This window comes from Marmota monax, unplaced genomic scaffold (assembly GCF_021218885.2).
Source record: "Marmota monax isolate L192 unplaced genomic scaffold, Marmota_monax_Labrador192_F-V1.1 WCK01_AAM20220418_F8-fsc00027, whole genome shotgun sequence".
In the NCBI taxonomy this organism is placed as follows: domain Eukaryota; kingdom Metazoa; phylum Chordata; class Mammalia; order Rodentia; family Sciuridae; genus Marmota; species Marmota monax.
The window spans coordinates 2059101-2073810 of record NW_026694617.1 but is presented as its reverse complement, the minus strand read 5'-3'; positions in this window follow the sequence as shown (position 1 = coordinate 2073810).

The window sequence follows — 14710 nt, the reverse complement described above, 5'->3', positions numbered from 1 at the left end:
CTACTTTTTCTTCAAGTACATGCAGGGTCTCTGGTTGTATTCCTAAGTCCTTGATCCATTTTGAGTTGAGTTTTGTGAATGGTGAGAGATAGGGGTTTAATTTCATTTTGTTGCATATGGATTTTCAGTTTTCTTAGCATCATTTGTTGAAGAGGCTATTTTTTTCTCCAATGCATGTTCTTGGCACCTCTGTCTAATATAAGATAACTATAGTTTTGTGGGTTACTCTCTGATGTACAATCAATCAACAAATACACAAAAAAGTATTCATCATTACTAGCAATTAGAGAAAAACAAATCAAAACTACTGTAAGATTTCATCTCACTCCAGTCAGAATGGCAGCTATTATGAACAGAAACAACAATAAGTGTTGGCAATGATGTGGAGAAAAAGGTATACTTATACATTGCTGGTGGGACTGCAGATTGGTGCAATCAATATGGAAAGCAGTATGGAGATTTCTTGGAAAATTGGAAATAGAACCACCATTTGACCCAGCTATTCCTCTCCTTTGTCTATACCCAAAGGACTTAAAAACAGCATACTACTGGGACACAGCCACATCAATGTTTATAGCAGCACAATTCACAATAGCTAAAATATGGAACCAACCTAGATGCCCTTCAAAAGATGAACATATTAAAAAAATGTGGCATATATATATACACAAAAGAATATTACTCAGCAATGAAAGAGAATAAAATTATGGCATTTGCAGGTAAATATATGGAATTAGAGACGATAATGCTAAGTGAAGTTAGCCAATCCCAAAATACCAAATGCCAAATGTTTTCTTTGATATAAGGAGGCTGATTCATAGTGGGATAGGGAGCAGGAGCATGGGAGGAGTAGATGAACTCTCAATAGGGCAGGGGTTGGAGGGGAAGGGAGGGGGCATGGGGTTATTAATGATGGTGGAATGTGATGATCATTATTATCCAAAGTACAGGTCTGAAGACATGAATTGGTGTGATGAGCTAATTTTATAAACTGAATAGTTTTGCAGAAAGTGTATACAACCAGAGATATGAAAAATTTTGCCCTATATGTATAATAAGAATTGTAATGCATTCTGCTGTCATATTAAAAAAAAAAAAACTTGGTATAAAACTGTCCCACCCAGAATCATTCCCCTTACAAAGCAGTGACTTGATTATTCTCCTTTTCCTTTTCACCCTTAGAAATTCCCTTTGTCTTGAGGGCAATAATGTTGGCTAGATAGGAGAGAGAAAGCAAAGGTGAGAAGAGCAGTTTCCTTAACAAAATCTTTTTAGGTCATTTTTCATTTTAAAGGACAAGGCTTCCTGACAGAAATGAAAATTTCATTGGTGAAGATCCAAGTATTACAGTCAAGCTTACTGAAGAGATTATTGGGCCATTGCATTTCTATTTTTAGCTTAGTTGAAAGTCAAGACAATATCAATATCCTGATTGTGCATTTTGGAAAACTATAATAAAAATATATAGGGCTATGAAGATCTTTTTAACCTAGAACATAAATAATACTCTCATATCACATAGAAAATGCAGGTGATGCAGGATGGATGGGAAGGCAGAATGAAAGACACATGGAAAAAAATGTATAAAATTTGTATCAAGTGTTAAACAGTGAAAACATCTTTAAAATGTCTTGGTTGTGAAAAAGAACAACTGAAAACCTATCTGTCTCCTCCATAAGACAAAAATGGAAAATGTCTTTTCAAACCATTTATTAGACATTTGTATCTTAAGTGCCCATTCCAGATTCACATTTTCCTTCTTTACAGCCTAGGAATGATTTTTTAGAGGGGCAATTAATGACTTTATTCTCATTCATTAATATGAGAGTATAATTATTTCATTTGAGAGCATGACTATGTATCATTTCATATTTTATTTCTTCCTTAACTTTGTTCATATATTAGTCCCATACAGTACCTACCTTAAGATATCAAAAGAAATTATCAGGAGAGATTTAATGCAGAAATAACAATGGTATATTATGTCCCTACTTATTCATTTATGCTTACATAACTTTGGAGGTGTTCAAAGAGTTCCACAAACATTGAATCATTAAAGCTTAGTAGTCCTGTGAGGTGCACTTGGCTATTATCATTATAGTTTATTATTATTCAGACAGATCAAGTTTCCCCTGGAGTCCTGAATGGCTTTTGCAGAAAGTGTTGGCTTTTTAATATTCTGCATCTGAGAATCACAATTCAGGTTCATAAAATTAGCTCATTTTTTCCTAGAAATTGCCTCTTGTGAGTTACCAGGATTCATCCACTTTAGGGAACATTGCAGAAATTGTGCTTACCTGGCTCTTGGAAAACCCCAGTTGAAAGACCACTTTATCTCATTCCAGAGATATAAACAAAGAGAAAAAATACTTGAGGGATGAAAACTAATCAGTGAGTAAAATGGAAATTATTGATATATGTGCTATCATTTATTGAAAAATATACCGTGGGAGTACTCTGTAGTAGAGCACTCGCTTAGCATGCCCAAGGCCCTGGGTTGATCACAAGGAAATAATAAAAAGAAAGAAACAACTATGTGCCTTCTGATAAACCCATTCCAAAGACAAGGAAATTGAGGCTTTGAAAAGTTAGATATTTTGCAAAAGTACTGCTCCCCAGTTGGCAGAACTAATCCCAGAACTCTGGTCTTCTGACTCCTAGACCAATGCTCTAATCTTAATATGTGAATTTGTCTAAATATGATACTCTTTTTATTAGTACCACACTACTTGTTTTTGGTTCATAAATATATTTTAATTTAATAATTATGTGTTCCACTGGCTATTACAAAATTTCCCTAACCAAACTGTGGTATTATAGGAATCAGTGCTTATAAGAAAACTGAAGTAAGTAGAATCTATGACTGGGAATAAGGGAAATGACAGGCATGAAGGTGGAATATTTATGCCTTAAGTCTGGGAAACCTACTGTGTATCATTTCACATACTTTGAGGTGTGTGGTCATATGAAGAGGGTGTATATTAAGTAAATAGAAGAGGTTGGCAGTTCTACCTTTAGCTTCTGTTTATTTTTGAGAAGACAAAGCTGTTGAAAATGGTTTCTTGCTTCTACTTCTAGGTATTAAAAACGTTGAAGAAAAAAATTTTTTAAATAAGTAGCCCATCCTATGAGGGTTTAGATTCACAAGAATTAGTGTTAAAAATCCAAGTATACCTACTTACTAATTGTGTGACTTTAGAAAGTTAATTAACATTTCTGAGTGCTGGATAGTGTTCTTATCTATCTATCTATCTATTTTTTGAGATGAGTTTTCACTTTGTTGCAAAGGCTTGCACAAATATCTAGCTTCACCACCTGAGTAGCTATGACTACAGGTATGGATGACCTTTCCCAGCTAGCTTCTTTCCTTTCTTTTCTTTTGGTGAGGCTGGGAATCAAATCCTGGGCCTCGTGCATAGGCAAGCACTGTATTAATTATTAATTTGTAAATAGTGATGATAACTCCTTCCATTCAGTGCTGGGGATAAAGAATGTTTATAGAAAACTTATAGTATACAGTATTCAACCAAAGGTATCTGTCATGTTTTTATCATAATTGTTATTATCTTCTGGTTCTAAATCTTGCAGCTTTGAATGTATCATCATTTATAAAAATCATTATATTTTTTTTTTTTTTAGTTTCAGACTCATTGTCAGTTTCTGCAACTCTATTTTGATCTTTGATGAGAACATGAATAGTCCCTGTAAAATGTGGGCCTCTAAGTTTTTTAAGCTCATCTCTTCCCAAAACCTTGTTCTCCACCTTCATTTAGCCACTCATTCCCAAGGTGACATAATATATCTTGACATCAATATCTGGCATCCTCTTGTCAATGCAGTCTCAATATGTAGTCTCTTAATGCCAAAGTTTCAACAAAATCCACAGAGTTCTTTCATCCACCCTCAGCTTCTTGTTCTCTTTTGTTCTGTTAGTCTGCTCAGGCTATCAAAAAATACTCTATTTGGGGGGCTTAAACGATAGAAATTTATTTTCAGGGTTCTGGTGGCTGGGAAGTTCCAGATTAAGGTGCCAACTGATTTGAGTTGTGGCAAGATTGCTTTCTAGTTTGCAGACTGATGACTTATTGATATGTCTTCACATGACCTTTCCTTTATAAGGAAGGAGAGACATCTCAAATCCTATCTTAGACATATTGAGAATCTGAGTTTTATCAACATCTTGGGAGATTCTTATGCATATTTAAGTTTGACAGTACCAATCCCCTTAAACTCTTTTGTTAAGCCTCCAATTTCCTCCCCCATCTATACTCTCAGCCCATGGCCAGAAGTCTCCACTATAGGAAGGCATGATATTATCTTTGTGAGGAATTGTGACACTAGAATCTAAGAGTCCCAACAGATAGAAGACTGATACATAAAGAAGCCATTCACACAAAAGGCAACTGATTTATTAGCCCCATAGCTGCTTTGTTCTTGGAACTCACATAAATCCAAACACCATAATCACCTTTACAGTGTCAGCACAATCCACCTACATTATTTATATGTACTTCATAAATGGCACATTCATTTCAACAAGCATACTTCATGTAAATATTGAAAAGCAATGTCATATTGCTTTTCCATAATCTTCAGTTGTCTAGCCAATATATATAGCATTCTTGCTCCCTGAAAATCACTAATAGGGAAGAAAAAAGACTAAACTGTCTTCAACCTAGAAAGTAGATTTTATAATAGCAATGTTTTATGTAATATAAATATATGTATATATATATATGTATACATATATATATGTATACATATATATATTTATATATATGACTAATTGTAAAACCTAAGTTTAAGTGAATTATTAGGTATTTCTCTGCAAAATAAAAATAACCTGCCTATACAGCACATTTGGATCACTTATCAATGCAATTATTAGCAATTATAAAGTTGTTTTAGTGACTGTCTTGCTCACACTGCAATTGAATGATATGTATGGTTAAATAAACATAAGGTATAGTTTTCTTTTTGTAGAGTTAGAGATCAAATCCAGGGCCTGTGCATGTTATGCAAGTGCTGTACCAATGAACTATACTACTATCCCTTAAATTTTTTTTCCTAAACACCCTCAAAAGTCTTTCTCTGGAACAATTATGATATGTACCTGGTTCAGTATACTATTTATTTAAATTATATTTAGTTATTATAGAAAAGTAGAAATTATAAATAATAATAATTATCATTATTAAAACCATATAATAATGGTTTTAATTTTACTTTATTATTATTATTTATAATTTTAAAATGGGTATGCATCCTTTCTGAATTTGGTTTGACCACTTAGCTCACAGTAAATTCCCCCAGGTCACATAGTTATATAAGGTCACTACTGCAACATGATCTATATAAGAAGCTGCTTACAGGGACAAAGGAACTTTAGGAGAAAGGCTCTGTGCTGAAACTACAGAGAACAGTGCAATATGTAGGTCCTTATGGCAGAGTCCTTGAAGACCTTGCAGATGCCCTCCACAAAGGAGCCAATGTGGTTCCTTGCTACAAGGGAAAGCTTGAGGGTCACTCTTTATAACTCAATAGGAATTAAAATACTACCCCCTAAATAAAAACACCTGAGCCTTTCCCCCTCTAATTACTTTTCCTTACATATTTACACCCCACATCCAGAAAACAGAAAGGGAAGAAGTAGATCAAGAATTACATGGAGAGACCATCTATCTTCTGCTTATTTGTGACCCAAGAGATAACGCCTGATCTGGAGTTGTGGAGAAACTTTAAAGTCAGAATGAGACTGAAGTTTTGATTTAAACTCTTTAAGAATTTTTATCCCTGAAAAAGAAAGGCTGCTGCTTTTAAACATTAAAGTACTATCGCTTTTCCAGAGGGTTTATTTATTTATTTATTTATTTGGTACTGGGGATGAACTCAGGGGCACTCAACCACTGAGCCACATCCCCAGCCCTATTTTACATTTTTCTTAGAGACATGGTCTCACTGAGTTGCTTAACACCTAGCTTTTCTGAGGCTGGCTTTGAACTCCTGTCTCAGCTTCCTGAGCTATGCACCACCGTGTCAGGCTTTTCCAGAGCTTTTGAGGATATAATTTTGTCATGTGAGTTACCTGTATTTTTTCTCAATTATTGTTGATATTTTATCTTAGCATTTATATTGTAGGATACCAAAAGGGAAGAAAACACCACCCAAGGATTTTGCGTCCTTTTCTGGGTAAAGGATTAGTATGCTTTCAGTACTAATGGATAAAGTTTTCTGTCATGTTAGGGGAAGGCATAATTTTTTTTTTCATCATCTGTACTTAGAAACTGAATGTGGTTTAAGGAGTTGTAAACATGTGCCAAGGGTAATAGCTTCATTGCTCAATCAACTTGACTAGGCAACAGTCCCCACTTATTCAATTAAACACTAATAGGGGTTGTTGAATGGCATTTGGAAATTGTAACAAAGCTCTAAATCTTAAGTAAGAAACATATTACTGGATAATCTGAGTAGGACTGACTTAATCTTTGGGAGGGTTTTAAAAACTGGACTGAGATTTTTCAAGAAGAAATAACACCTATGAACAGTAGTTTCAATTATGGACTTTGATTCCTCCTGAGGGAATTTGATTCCTTCATTCCTTGATGACCTTCCTTCCTGATATCTCCTATGGACCTGTAGGGCCAACCCCCACAATCATGAATGCCAAGTCCTTGAAATGCATACATGCATACATACATACATATGTAAGACACACATGACCAGTCTTACCAGATCTCATTCTTCTTTCCTGAGTTTCAAAACAAAAACTGTTGTGCCTGTCAAGTGACAGGGAAGAAAGTTGGAGAAAGAAGAAAGAATTGGGAACAATGGAGAAGGGGTAGCAGAGATTTCTATCTGCATTAAAACACATCAAGATCCATAACCTGCCATTATAAAACTCCTAGTAGACACTTCAAAGAAGTGGATTTTATTGTTTGTTTTTAATACTTTTAGATAGATGGGGTCTTTTCAATATGAGAAATTTCTCCTCCAGGAAAACTGGAGTCTATCATTTTAGATATTTTTCTCTTATCTATTCCTTTTCTATCACAAGATTTACTCTAGATCTCTTTTCCTTGTGTCCTAACTTACTATTTGGACCACATCCCACACATCTTATACTTTGTTTAGGCATGGATCTGCGGAGCCTGTCATTTCTTTAGCCCATGCTCAGTTGAGCTATGTCAGAGTCTGGCAAGCCCAGCCATTGGTCCTGAGATTAAACAGCACAGGCAGTAGAGTTCTGGGGACCCAGCTTTCTGGGCAGTATTCTGGATGCAACTGGCTAGATTCGTGTTTCATGCTAGTCTGAGAAAGAAACCTTAAATGCCCCCCATCTCCCAAGATCTTTCACATGCTTTGCTTTTTAAACTTCACCAGAGGTAACTAGGGCACTAGTTAAGGGGTGAAAAGATCATGCACTTGCTAGGAGACCACATTCAGCAAACAAAATAATCAGTTTAGAATTGGGACACAAGTGAGAACTAACCTTTTTTGATGACAAACCACGGATATACTGGGATAGTTTGGTACAGTAGCTAACCTGCTATATAACTAATGTAACTGTTAGATACAAAAATCATAAAAATATTCCTAATTTTTATTCACCTTTAAAAAATGCGGTGTGGTTATTCTCGAATGCCCTAAGCAGGCATCTCTTTTTCTAGTTTTGTGAGCAGGAAATAAAAGTTACTTCTTCTCAATCCTTTTTTTTTTTTTTACTAAAAAGTTTTTTAGATATTTATATTGTTGTAGTTGGACACAATACCATTGTTTTATTTATTTATTTATTATGTGGTGCTGAGGATCAAACTCAGGGCCTCACACACACTAGGCAAGCATTCTCCCACTGAGCCACAACCCCAGCCCTACTAAATGTGGCTGTATCTGAAGGTTTTGAAATGGAATGCCCTCAGAAGCCTTCAAGACTCAATGATCTTCATTTCATTCTCCTCTTTGCTTTGAGTTATACATTAAATTTCCAGCTCTACAAAAGTTTATTTATATACTTATTTTGTTGATACCTACTTGTATTTCATTCAGATGAATGCAAGTTACCTATGTAATAATATATAGTAATATAATCTTATATATCTTAGTATATATTAGTAATATACATTATAGTGATGAACTAGTATAAAGTAATGGTCTGACAAAATTTTAGGTGTTTTAAAAGAATGTGTACTCTCTGGTTTGGGTTATATATCTTCATACATGACTATTGGATCAAAGATGATTTTTAGTTTTTACTCAGATCTTCAATATTCTGAACTTTTCAGAGGAAGAAGTCAGTCTCCTGGATATATTGCCTATTTGTTGATTTCTCAGTGTGCTTTCTATATTTTGGAATTGTTTTGTTTTGTACTGCTCCCATCGTTTTACCCCAAGAGATGATCCCCTTGAGTTTCCCTTGTGCTCTCTGCTGCTCCCCAACCTGCCTCTTTGCTTCCGTCTTTAGAACAATATTATTCTGTACAGAGATGCTATGTTCTCCTTTAATACAATCCCTCTTTTTCTTTTCTTCTATTTCAGACATTTCTTTGGTTTTTAGTTAATCAAGAATTCCCTTTGGATAAGAGCTATTCCTTCTATTTCTAAATTTATTTGGGTTTGGAAGAATATATATGGTAGTGAGTATTCAATCTAATATGTTAACATTCAAAATCCTTACTTCATTAATTTATTCATATTAATATTCCAAAAAGAAAAATTCCCAAAGGAGTTGCTAGGTCTAGGCAATGTATGTTTAAATTAAGTGATGGTGACAAATTGGTCTCCAATGAGGCTATAGTTAGTTTCCTGCCAAAAGAGTGCATATATTATATATATATAATATACATATAAACCACTATATATATATATATATATGTGTGTGTGTATATGTGTGTGTGTGTGTATATATATATATATACATATTATATATACATATATATATATATATAAAATTTGTAACAGCTGTGAAAATGGTTGTAACTGTGCACGTGTGTGTATGTGTGTATATATCTCCCCACTACTGGGGTACCAATGAGTTACTTCCCAGCTGTTTGATTTTTGAGACAGGATCTCATTAAGTTTAGCTGAAACTGACCTCAAAATTTTGATCCTCCTGTCTCAGCCTCCTGAGTCTCTGAGATTACAGGCATGAGCCATCATGCCTGGCCTTAATATAAATCTTTTAAATATCTTCAGTCTGAAAGAAAAAAATCATAAATTTCTGCTTCTTTGTGAATTCAAGTGTAAATTCCCACTCAGACATTTCGATTAAAGTTGATATCTACAATAAATGGATTTAAATTATGAATGGTGGACTTGTGTTAAGTCTCACCTTCTTTATTTACCATGAGACCACAAACCTATAAATTGACTAAAAATCAAGCCCATATAATCAGCTGATTATGTTACCTATGCCATAGAATAGAAAAGACTGCTCATAAAATGAGTAAACAGACATTGCTTTCTTCATGTTCCAACTTTTCAGTCACAAAGTAACTTAGCCTTACAAAATAAATACAGATGAATACATCTGTTATTTGCACAAGTCTGAGTTCTAATTAACTCTAGATACAGCCAACTGGCTTGGCTAAACATCTCTGCAGCTGAACTGGAATCCTATTAGAACTGTCTGAAACGTTAAATAGTTTGTGAAACAATTCAAAGTGGAAACTTGCTGCCAGTTTTGCCTATGGTCCTCTATAAACTAAATAAAAATTCTTACTGAGAGCAAGTGCCCTTGAATATTTATTTCCACAGATGAAAAATAAAAAGTATCCGAACTATGTTTCTAGCACTTAAAAATCATGTTGCATTTTAAAGACTATTTCAAGTGACTCATGCTATGCAAAATCATTCTGACTTCCCTGTAAATTGGTTTGCCTATATGACAAGAAATAGTATATAAGATGGTTATTCTCGAAAGTCAACTTTATCATACTATTGCTTTGAATTAAGAAAAAAATCATAAATATTTCTGTTTAAAATTATTTACCTTTACTAACTCATGAAGTGATAAAGGTAGATCTAAATTAAAACTCAGAGATGTTTCAAGGAAAAACATAATTTTATAATCTATTTTAATGAAAATAGGTAAATATACCACATACTTTCTATAGGATATGATTAACAAGGAAAATTATTTTGTTTATCACTGCCTTAAAGTACAAAAATTCCCAACATTTTTCCTCCATAGCATTCACATGAAATACTTTTCACAGCTCATTGGGACAAGCAAGGATGCTGGCCAATAGTGGGCTGGTGTACCATTTGCAGTATACTGTTTGGAAAGCTCTGCTTAGTTTCTCCCCTGATTTTACCTCGAATGGCATTCTCACAGCCCCTTAACATAGAATTATACTCCAGCTCTGGTCTCCATAGTGGTAATGAATTGAATAATTAAAAGTGGACGGGGTATTTTAATTAGCTTTCTGTTACTGTGACAAAATACCTGAGAAAACCAACTTAAAAGGAGGAGATATTTATTTTGTCTCATGGCTTTAGTCCATGATCACCTGGCTCTGTTGTTTTTAGGCTTATGATAAGGCAGAACATCTTGGTGGCAAGAATGCAGCAGAGCAAAGCTACTTACAACATAGGTCTGGGAAGGAGACAGAGAGAGAAATAGAGAGGGAGAGGGAGAGGGAGTGAGAGAGGGAGATAAACTGAGATTGACTGACTCCTCTCCAAGGTCATCATCCCAAGGATCCACGTCCTCTAATTCAGCCTCCTCAGTTTCCACCATCTTCCAATAGTCCCTTGATGAAGTTACAGCCCTCATGATCGAATAACCCCCAAAGATCTTACTTCTGAATTTTGCTGCCTTGGGGGCAAAGTTTTTAACACATGGGATGGGGGGACATTTCATATCTAAACCATAACAGGAGGGTAAAGTGTACAAGGGGTAAAAGTGGTGGGCTGCTTTATTTTTAGCCATTAAACTCTCTTTTTAGAGATTGGAACTTAAACAAATATCTGAGGAACATTAGAGTTTTAGAGAGGTTATTGAGAAACAGTTCATGAACTGGGAAACCTGACAAAAGAGTAGCCTTCCAATGACCAAAGGTCAGAGGCAAGTATTCACTAGGAAAATGCAGAAGAAAAATAAATTATTTGGATTCTTTGTTGGAAAATCCCTAGTCACATCATCATGTTGGTTGGCTAGTTATGAATGGTGGGGGTTCTTTTATTTCTTTTTAATATAAGTATTTATCAGAAATGACCCAAGGTAATTTTTTTTCTTATTTGCAGTTATGACCCAAGGGAAGATTTCATTTCTATTTGTAATTTAAGCTACATTGAGGCTATTTTTCAAGTTTTACTTTGTGTGCTCAGAAAAAGACTTCATGGTCCATCTCCATTTTAATTTTGCTTTAGCACACTACATTTTCAACTTTTTTATTTTTATTTTTTCTTATCCCTGTTACAAAAGAGTGCCTTGTATGTGGCTGTTGCTTTAAGTTTACTGAACTGTAACTTTGGGTACCTATAAGCACACCATTTTGAGTTCTTGCCAATTCTTGGTATCATAAATCTTTAGGTATACCTTGAAAAACAAGATAAAAACAGTTTTCATTAAAAAAGATTGTGGTACTACTTTAAAAAAAAAAAAACTTGCCTTCACTAAATCTTGATAAGAGGAGACTTAAATTAATACCCAGAGTAGCATGCATGAGAAGTGATGGGTCATTTTTCTGACATTGCTATTTTTAGTTGAAAATTCAAGTCAAAATTAAAACCCCAAATTGAACTAAGCTTCTGTTTTTTAAACTGAAATAGGAAAAATACCAGCAATAATAATATATCTCATAAGTCTGTAAAAACTATACAAAATAATGCATAAAGAATTGTTACCATAGTGGCTAACATAGAAAAGATATTACCTTGATCATCAACTTTACTCCATTAAGCACATTGGCTCCTGAAATAATTTTTCAAAGATATTTTCTTTTTCTTGGCAGGAATTGAATGAACACAAAGGTTATAGATTACCACTAATCTTTTGAAAAAGTATGTACATATGTGGCTTTAGAGGACAGCTGGACAAATTTTTTTTCTGGTATAAAAAACAAAATACTTTTTCAATTATTAATCTTTTCAGAGTGTGACTTATAGTACTTATATATGTAAAGCCTGAGCTAACTGACTTTTAAATATGACAGCAAAATTTTGGTCTTCTCTCTTTTGGCCATGTCACAGATGCTGCTTTTGAAATTATTATTGGTAAAATAACAATGAAAAGCATATAGTATACATCTGAACAATGTTTTCACATTACTTGTTATAAAGCAAAGACCTCAAAAATATTTAAAAACTATTTTAGATTCTGTAAAAATCTAACAATATTCTTTGAGCCTTTTTTTTTTTTTTTTTTTTTTTTTTGAGCTAGCTGTGGTGGTGCTCACCTGTAACTCCAGGAACTCAGAAGGCTGAGGCAGGGCAGGAGCCAAGTTTGAGGCTAGCCTAGGCAACTGCCTTAAACTGAAAAGTAAAAAGGGCTGGGATGTAGCTCAGTGGTAGAGCAACTCTGGGTTTGATCCCCAGTACAGGAGTGGTTGTGGGGGAAAAGAGAGGAAGGAAGAAAGGGGGAAATTTTTTTTGGATGATAAGTAAATAAATGCAGGCAATAAACAAGTAAATCATTAAATATGTACAATATTTTACATAGTGATAAATCCTGTGAAAACATAAAATGCACTCAGATGAGGTGGCACATACCTGTAAAGCTGTCTACTTTGGAGGCTTATGCAGGAAGATCACAAGCTGGAGGCCAACCTGAGTAACTTAGTAAGAAACTATCTCATGGTAAAACAAATACATGACAAAAAAGACTGGGGATGCAGCCTAGTGATGGAACATTCTTGGGTTCATTCTCCATAACTCAAAAAATAAAAAAGACAAAACAGGGGTGTTGAAACTATTAATTATTTCTGGGCAGAAGGTAGGGTGAGGTAGGTGGGTGTTATAACTCAATGGTAGTCTTTACCCACAAGCTCAAGGCCCTGGGTTCAATTTTCAGCATTCCAAAAATATATGAAATGAGAGCTGTGCTAGAATTTGACTAAAATTAATTTTTTTAAATTAAAAACTAAGAATATTGGTAACATATTGTGATATCATTCATATACATGTATGAATATAGTAACAATGAATCCCACTGTTATGTATAATTATAATGAACCAATAAAAATACAGAAAAAAAATGAAGTACGTACATGAGGGAGTGTTTAAAAATTGGTATCTTTTCTTTTTTTAACCAGATTACCAAATAGTCATCTAGTTATTTTTAGAAAGGAAAATAAGATAACTGATTGGAGAAGGTTATGCTTTTAAATGTGTGACAAATGACATATTCAAATAGTGTGATTTTAGGAAATTCCTTATTTCATAACTTAAAAATATAACAATTACCCATGAGGAAAGAATTAGACAGTTTCAAGTTTGTAAAAATTTTCCTTAAATACTCGCTGAAAAATCCAACTCAAACCTTTTTCTTAATTTAAATGGGTTTTTAAAGATCTCAGTGATGTCTCCATTTAGATTTATTCTAAACAGTAGAAATAATTATTGGCAAATTTGTAAGAAAGCAGAAAATTGGCTTTTATTCAGGGGGGACATCCTTTTATGTTTAAGGATGAAATATATGAAGATTTGGATTTATATTGACTTATCTGTTCTACTTTTGGTGTGTGGTGGGAAGTTACTGAGGACTGAATCCAGAATACTCTGCCACGAGCTACATCCTCAGCCTTTTTTAATGTTTATTTTGAGACAGGGTTTTCTAAGTTGCTAAGACAGGGCCTGATCTTGGAATGGGCCTGCCTCATCCTCTTGAGCAGCAGGAATTATAGGTGTGTGCTACCATGTCCAGTTGTTCCGAGTAACTTCTTAAGAATGCTATCAATAATACATTCCATCTATGAATCTGAAATTTATGAAATAAAAATGTTTTCCTTTTCATTATGAAATCACTTTAAAATGATAATGCACTGTAGAAAAATCTCTATCATTTAAAAAATTTCCCTTAAGACTACATTTGAAATGTAAAAAATGGAAAATCACTTTTTAAAAAATAATTACTTTTTTCTCTTGTCATTTTGAAGGCTATATTTATGTAATATAAACTTAAGCTTGTATTTGCCCAGTGGTGAGATGTGTTTCAGTTATAAACCAAAGAAGTTCTGTTAGGTCACAGTAAGTTATCATCAAAGACACAGCTGCATAGTATGCTCCAGGCTGGTGCTCAGAGGCCATTGGAATTAAGAGCAATGGTCTTTTGCTTCAAACTAAATCAGTGAAGCCACATTTTGTCATTTACTGGGGTCCTCCCTAAGACGTTGCTCAAAAACTAAATTCCACACCTAAATATTCTAAAAACCACTGATCAAGGAAACAGAAATTTATCAGAAAAAAAGAGACTTGTCAATTTGCTAATAATTAATTTCTCTCTCCCTTTCTTTCTCCCTCCTTATTCTACCAAGGTATTTTGTGGCACATTTCAACTAACTTCAGATTATGTTACTTGATGCAAGAATTTTAAAATAATTATTATAACACAAACTCTAAACTGGGTTTGGTGGGCATAATCTAATCCTGGCTGAGGTAGGAAGATGGCAAGTTAAAGGCCAACCTGGGCAATTTAGTGAGACTGTCTCAAACAAAATAAAAAACAAATAAAAAGGACTAGGATGTAATTCAGTGGTTGCCTGGCCTGTGCAAG